The following is a 7,207-nucleotide window of genomic DNA, read 5'->3' as shown; positions in this document are numbered from 1 at the left end:
GACGGGACAGGGGAAATGTAAACTGAACACACTCACATCAGACATGAACCTTCAGAATAAAACAGGAAATTAACAGACAGAGAACCAGACAGGACACTGAACTTGACAGGCAGACTCATGAGCAGACACAAAAACACCATGGACAGACAGAGGGAACACAGAGAAGTGGGAGCAGGCAGGCAAAGAACAGAAACCTAACAAATGGCAAAATAACAACAGAATACACACTCGGAATGAACAAAAGCATAAGGAAACACAAAACACTGAGTCCTCAGACTCAGGACCATGACACTTTTATACCAGTAAAGAAAAATTTAAGATAACACACATCTGGTCTTGTAGTAGATACACTGGGGCACATACTTGTGATAACAGGAATTACACGGGGAGGAAGCTGTTACCTATACAACAATAGGTATAATATAATAACAATAGATATAGCAATTACAGCTACCTATGCACTTGCTGTTGAGGGAAAGGGAAGCAGCAGTTTTCAACTTAAAAGCAAGATGATGTCCATAGTTGATGGAAACACAAATAAAAGAGGAGGACCCATGAAGAGTTTCTATAAGCTATGCTGAATGCTTAAATAGGCAGCTGAAAAAAAGGATCACTGTTAGATAGAAGTGGAAGCAGGAATTTAATCAATCAAAACGAATATAGATAGTGAAGTGAGAAAAAACATTATTTCTTTCTGAAATATAATGGAATCAAATGTACCTTGAAATTGTAGTACATGTTGTACTTCAGTAAACGGTTACCACCTACTGGGTTTAGTGGAGCTACTCGGTAGCCAACAGCAGAACACTGTGGGTGTGCTGGGAGGCTCCCAGGGGAGACTGTATGAATGTGAAGCAGGGTGTTCGGGGGAGAAGCGTTTATTTCCAGGAAGCGTTCTCAGTCAATAAGAGCTCCCCTTGATCCTCATGCACCTTGAAAGCAGCTGACGCCTCCCAGCAGTAGATTTGACAGAGCAGTCAATCAAGTCTGTCGGCTGTCACACACACCAGGGCGTCATCTGCATAAAACTGAGAAATGGAAACATGGAAAATGAATAAAGAAAACCTGTGGCTCGTGTATTTGCTGAAATATAAATAGGCATCTGAGGTTGGTGTGATTGATTGAGATGAGCAAAGGGAGGATTTCCAGGGAGAAGACCTTTTAGAACAATTCAATTACCTTCAGGCCCACAGGAAATGTGGGTTGCTATAAACTTTGATTACATCAAGGCAGGTGAAAGGATAGGTGGAGAGGGTTGTAAACAGGAACATTAACTGAAATGTTATGGCTTGTGATCATATATTGCTCAGTCTTTACTCGAGTCAATGCAAACCACTTATTTGTGCTTTTTTATAGTGCTTGAATAATTGCGCAAGATTATTGAAATAGCACCAGGACAGACAAAATAATATACTGTCGACATGCATGACAATACAGAGATTTATTTTGTCAGCGCTACGGCTGCAATTAGTCACAGTTGAATGTTTTCTGTTGCCTCAGATAATCTGAAAATCGTTGACATTTAGTGCCAGCCCATACACTTTATCCTCCCGATTCCTGACAGGCTCGATATGCGCGGAGAAAACGAAGACAGGGGGATGAGGGACTACTGGAGGAGGTGGGTGTAATCAATATAAACATGAGGTAATTAGTGTAGCACTCATATTTCTTTAGGGAGGTGGGCGTAAAAATGTGGCGATCAAAGTGATGTGTGCTCCGTGCAAGTCACTAATGAGGCACCAGCGCGGCTACAGGAATATAATGTTAAAGAGCCTTTAAGAAACCTGTATGGAATTAAATAAAACACGAGCTCCTGCTCAGTCTTTCACTCGCTTCGCAGTCTTTTTAAAAGCGTTACCAGGCAGTGAAGGAACATATGACTGGACTCTTACTCCCACTGGGACTCTCATTTCTTTCTGCTAAAAACTGGACACAGCTTCTAGACTTGTTGGCTGCGTCGAAACCAGTGAAATACACCAATTAACAGGATCTGGCGACAAAAACACGAGTGCTTCACCAAGTGGACAGGAGAGAGTCCAAAAATCATGACTCCCATTCCGTTCAGTCCACATGAAAAATACAAATGAGCAGAGACGGGGTTGCAGATATTTGAAGGTGCAAACAAGGAGCTTTACACAGCTGGAGATCAGCACTCGGTGATATGTTGTGATGTGTTTTGGCTTGATGTTTTCCCCACACACACACCTGACTAATTGGCTGCATCTGTCAACAAACAACAAAACGGTCATTAGCGCAGGAGTAAAACACGAGGAAGACATAAGAGGAGTTTTCATTTGAGACAAGCAGACGGCTGGACTGAAACAAGTGTCAGAAACATGGTAATTTGGTTCAGTTACTTATTAAAAATGACTTTCGCATTCAGGGCACAAAATTTATGTGATGCAAGTAGAGATTTGTACAGATATCTTTGCCTGCAGGCTAGAAAAAGATCGGCATGATAACATTTTGCAGAAAACAACTCAGTGAGCCAGCAAACCACAACTGGTTATTTTCCACGGCATATATTCCACAGTAGCATGGATCTCCTTGCTCTGTGACTATATGTGATTGAAAACTGATTTTCAAATCCTTTGTTAAAAACAGAAAATGTTGAATAGGATGACTTTAATATGGGAAGTTTACCTGATAATTACCGTGAAAAAAATGTTTTTTTTCAGGCTTTATTCCCTTTTGTGTTTTCCAAAGATCAGCGACAAATACCACTCGTGTACAGTGCTACCTTAGGTCTTCTTCTTCTTTCGGCTGATCAACAGCAGATCATCTGCCTACGTCTCACTCTTGCATCCTCTTCTGTCCTGTCATTACAGTAATGAATCTTCTTTCTGTTTGACTTCTATCTGACAGCTCTATTTTTTACATCCTTTACCTAACATGCCTACTATCTACACCTCCAAACCATCTCAAACTGAGCTGTCCGTCTGATGTGCTGATTTCTAATCCTATCCATCCTTGTCACGCCCACAGAAAATCTTAGCATCTTCAGCACTGCCAGCTCGGCCTCCTGTCATGCCTATCAGCACCATATCTACTAACAAATATTTACCTGCAGGTTTTAATCAATGTTCAAATTCATAGCAACAAATGTGCTGTAAATATTTCTCAGTAAGAACAATGCTCTAATTAAGAAGTCATTCATTGTTGGTATTCTGTTTGTCAGTAAATTTTAGCAAAAGTGGCAAAGTCTGGAGCTGAAAAATAAACCAACGCCTAAGTGATTCCACACAACTATGAGAAGTAAAAAAAAAAAATGTATGCATTAATATAGCTTGGCAGATGTTTATGGCTTTTTTATCTAATATACAATTCCAAAGCTTTTTTGAAAGTTGGAGAACAAAAAGAATGATCATATTGGGTTACACTCTTTGTCTTCAGAACTGCTTTAATTCTTTGAGTGTTGGAGGTGCTGGAGACATTCATCACAGAATTTGCTCCACATTTACATGACAGCATCACACAGTCAAAGCAGATTTACTGGCTACACATCCTTGATTTGAATACACATTCCAAAGGTGCTCTATTTGATTGAGATGTAGTATGTACTGGGCTTGTGCACAGTCGGTGTATTTATTCAAACATAAAATATGTCAGTCTCATTTTTTATTAGGCTGGAACATTTTTTTAGAGGCACGTAGAGAGAGACAGAGCTACTTTAGACTTTGTTTCTTTTATCTGTTTTTCTTTTTTTCACTTCATCCCTTATAATTACCACTGTGCGTGTCCCTGAGCCACGGTAATGGTACATGCTGCAGCACCATCTGGCCCTGGAGAGCACATCCTCCTGCAAATATGTTCCAGAGGTCAAACGCTCTGCAAGAACAAATTTGCAAACACCAAATTGAAAAGATTCCAGTTGTGTCATTGACCTTGTGCAGTTTGAACTGTGCACATAACAGAAAACGCTAATGTGCACCAGCTGCCAGGACAACAAAAAAATGAAGGCAGGAAAAAAATCAGGTAAGCATGGGGTCAGACTGGAATTTAATTGAGTTCTTGCACAGTGAAGGTAAGTGAAGTGATAATGGCAGATTGTTTCTCTCTCCTCAGGGTAAGGTAGACTGAAAAAGTTATTTTCTACATTTACCCAACGGCTCATTAGTTTCTCTGTTGTTGTAAGCTTGTGCAAATTACATCATGTCCATTACTTCCATTGCTCAGAAAGCAAGCTCCCTGTATGGCTCCACCCAGCACTTCAGAGAAATGAATGGGCTGTGGAGCTTGCAGCTATTTAGTTATTAGTTAATACATCAGCCGTGTCATTGTACTGTCTACGGATTTCATAAAGAAGACTGAAGAGCATGCCGAGCTGATGTGGTCAGCTCTGAATATGGATTCCAGGCACCTTAGTTTATTATTTGATGCGATGTAACTCATATTTGTTTGTGACAAAGCACAATGGGGAGGTAAATTAATGTGTGTGTGTGTTTAGAAGGGACAGTGCTTAATGCTAAGTAATCTTAGAACAGAAAACCAATTCTCCTAGTTGCACTGGTCCAGAGCTCTTCTCGGCAGGTAGGTTGTTCCAAGTGTCACAGAGAACTTCCCACAGGTCACTAGTGTTTATTGGTGACATGACTGCTGACAGAAGTAATAGGATAAATCTTAAGCATATAGGGCAATACTCTCTGTCCACATTGAGCCAAATGCTGCAAAACTGATGGTGCTTGACAGTCCAAACGGATAATGAGCCAAAAACAACTCCGTAGTTTCTCAATGCAAAGAAATGGGACATCCTTCAATGACCAAGTCAGTCATGTGATCACAATCCAGAAGAGCATGCTTTCCAGATAGTTAATACAAAATTAAATACAGAAAGACAAACAATCAAGCAGCAACTGCAGAGGACTGCAGCAAAGGCCTGACAGAGCATCTCAAAGGAGGAACAGCATTTGGCGATATCTGCAGGTTTTGGACTTAACTGCAAAGGTTTTCAATCCAAGAACTAAAAACAACTGTTAATTGCCCGAGTTTCTCTAATTACTTCTGAGCATCTGAAAACTATTTATAGGGACTATGTATAAAAATGTCTGTATTTCCTAAAAAGTTTAAACGATATTTTTGTTAAACTCCTTTAATTTTCTCCCGTGTTTCAAAATGTTGAGCCAGAAAGTCAACCATCATTCCCAGGACGAGAACACGGTTAAAATAACCCAAACTAGGCAAATAGGAGGTGTGATGGGTGGTGAATTATAAATGTGTTGGTTCAGCCAAAAAGTGCACAATTCCCACTGTCCTCCCACAGGTGCCTCAGGACATTACAATAGAACTAGAACCTTATGGTAATGATAGAGACTATAGATGTGCTCCTGGCATGGTCACAGATGGATCCTCATTAAAGTCTCCTGTTTGTTCTCTGAGTTGCAGTTGGTCTCTGTGCACATTTGTACATCCAATAAGTCAGAACAGGACTTCTAAGCCATGAGGGAAAAGTTGTAAAAGTAGTGCTGGAAGCACAGCACTGAATGATTTTTAAATCTCATTTGGAATATGCACTAATGTGACCGACTGACTTCTACAGGGCTCGGGACAGCGTTGCTGACACAGACGCTGGTCAGCTCAAGCAGACAACAACTCAAACTGTCAGTTAATTAAACTAAAGCCAGAGGGAGCATAACAACAACATCCAAACATACTTTTCTGTGCTGTGGCTTGGCGTCCTCCTGGACACTACATGACTCTTTGATTAAACTTATGTAAATGTGCTATTCAAACACACCAGCACGTACGTGAGCTGAAAACATTGAGCATCACGGCTCAATCGATTCATATTTAAAAAGAAAATACACTTCTTTTTTTTTTAAAGAACTAAGACTTTCACTCCTATTGGTAGCAGGGCTTGAGAGGCCACGCTACCCCTGATGCCTTCATGTCATGTTTACAGTGTACTGAACAGTTTTGAAGGACAGGTAATTTCCTGAATGTGTGTGTTCAGTGGTAATGTTTTTCTCAGTCGGTGGATTGTAGCAATGGATGTCAGGTTTTTTCCATTTCCCCCATGTTGTTAATAATTTAACAACATAATTTACAATAAATTCCTGCTTTTCATCTTGGTTGGATTTTTTTTCTATATTTAACCAGAAAACTATATTTAACTAAATCTCTTTTCTGATGTTCCCAAAATGATGCGAGTTGCATTATTATAAGCGTCATTTCTAATTAAATTGCCACAAGCTCAAATGAAGAAGACTGTCAATGAATAAATTGCAACTTAGAAAACACGCTCATTAAAACATTAGTTAATGTACCAAATAAATAAAATCAAGTAAAAAGACAGCAAAAAGGAGACATGTCAGCATCACATAATTGCTTCAGATTGGTCTGCTGCACATCCATGATGTGAATCTCCTGTTCCACTACATTTCAAAGGTGCTCTATTTGATTGTGATCTGCAGGCTCTGGAGGCCATTTGAGTACTGGGAATGCATTCATGTTCAAAAGAACCCTATTTGTTATTACAATGATCAGTTACAACATTAAAACAGCTGAAATTAATAATATAGATCATCTTGTCAACAATGTAATGTTCTGCTTAAAAACCCTGCATCGTGATCTTGATGTGGATGTTGATTTATAGTACTGCCCGGATGTCGTTGGTAGTGATTGTTTTGCCATCTGTAAGCATGCGCTTGTCTATCTCTATTGCTAAAACTAACCTCATCATGGTGAATTTAGGTTTTATAAATCTTAAACTATAAGAATGAGAAAAACTGGATGTTTGCACTGGCAGAATACAAACTAGTGCATTATTGAGCAAACTCGATGCAATTACAGCTTATTACAGTGAGTTTCAGGGTAGCCTATCCACATGTTAATCAATATGCTATATTTACACTGGATATTGTTACCAAACAAAGCTATACATTAGCTTAGTGTCCATAGAGCAAGTACCAGACATTAGATCTGGAGACTGTGAAGGCCATGATCTAAGCTTTTTCTGACACAACGATCCCCCACATCATTAAACAACAACCACAGGCCTGAACTGTTGATTAAAATAGGATGAATTGATGCTTTCATGTTGTTTACACCAAAATCGGGCTCTACCATCCAAATGTTGCAGCAGAAATTGGGACTCATCAGACCAGACCCATCAAACATTTTTTCTAATCTTCCATTGTCTGATTTTGGTGAGCCGATTACAATGTAGCTTCATTTCCTGATCTTTGCAGAGAGGAGTCACACCCAATGT

Source organism: Maylandia zebra, linkage group LG18 (genome assembly GCF_041146795.1).
Source record: "Maylandia zebra isolate NMK-2024a linkage group LG18, Mzebra_GT3a, whole genome shotgun sequence".
NCBI classification, from domain to species: domain Eukaryota; kingdom Metazoa; phylum Chordata; class Actinopteri; order Cichliformes; family Cichlidae; genus Maylandia; species Maylandia zebra.
The sequence above is the reverse complement of the archived record's forward strand: the minus strand, read 5'-3'. Positions refer to the sequence as shown.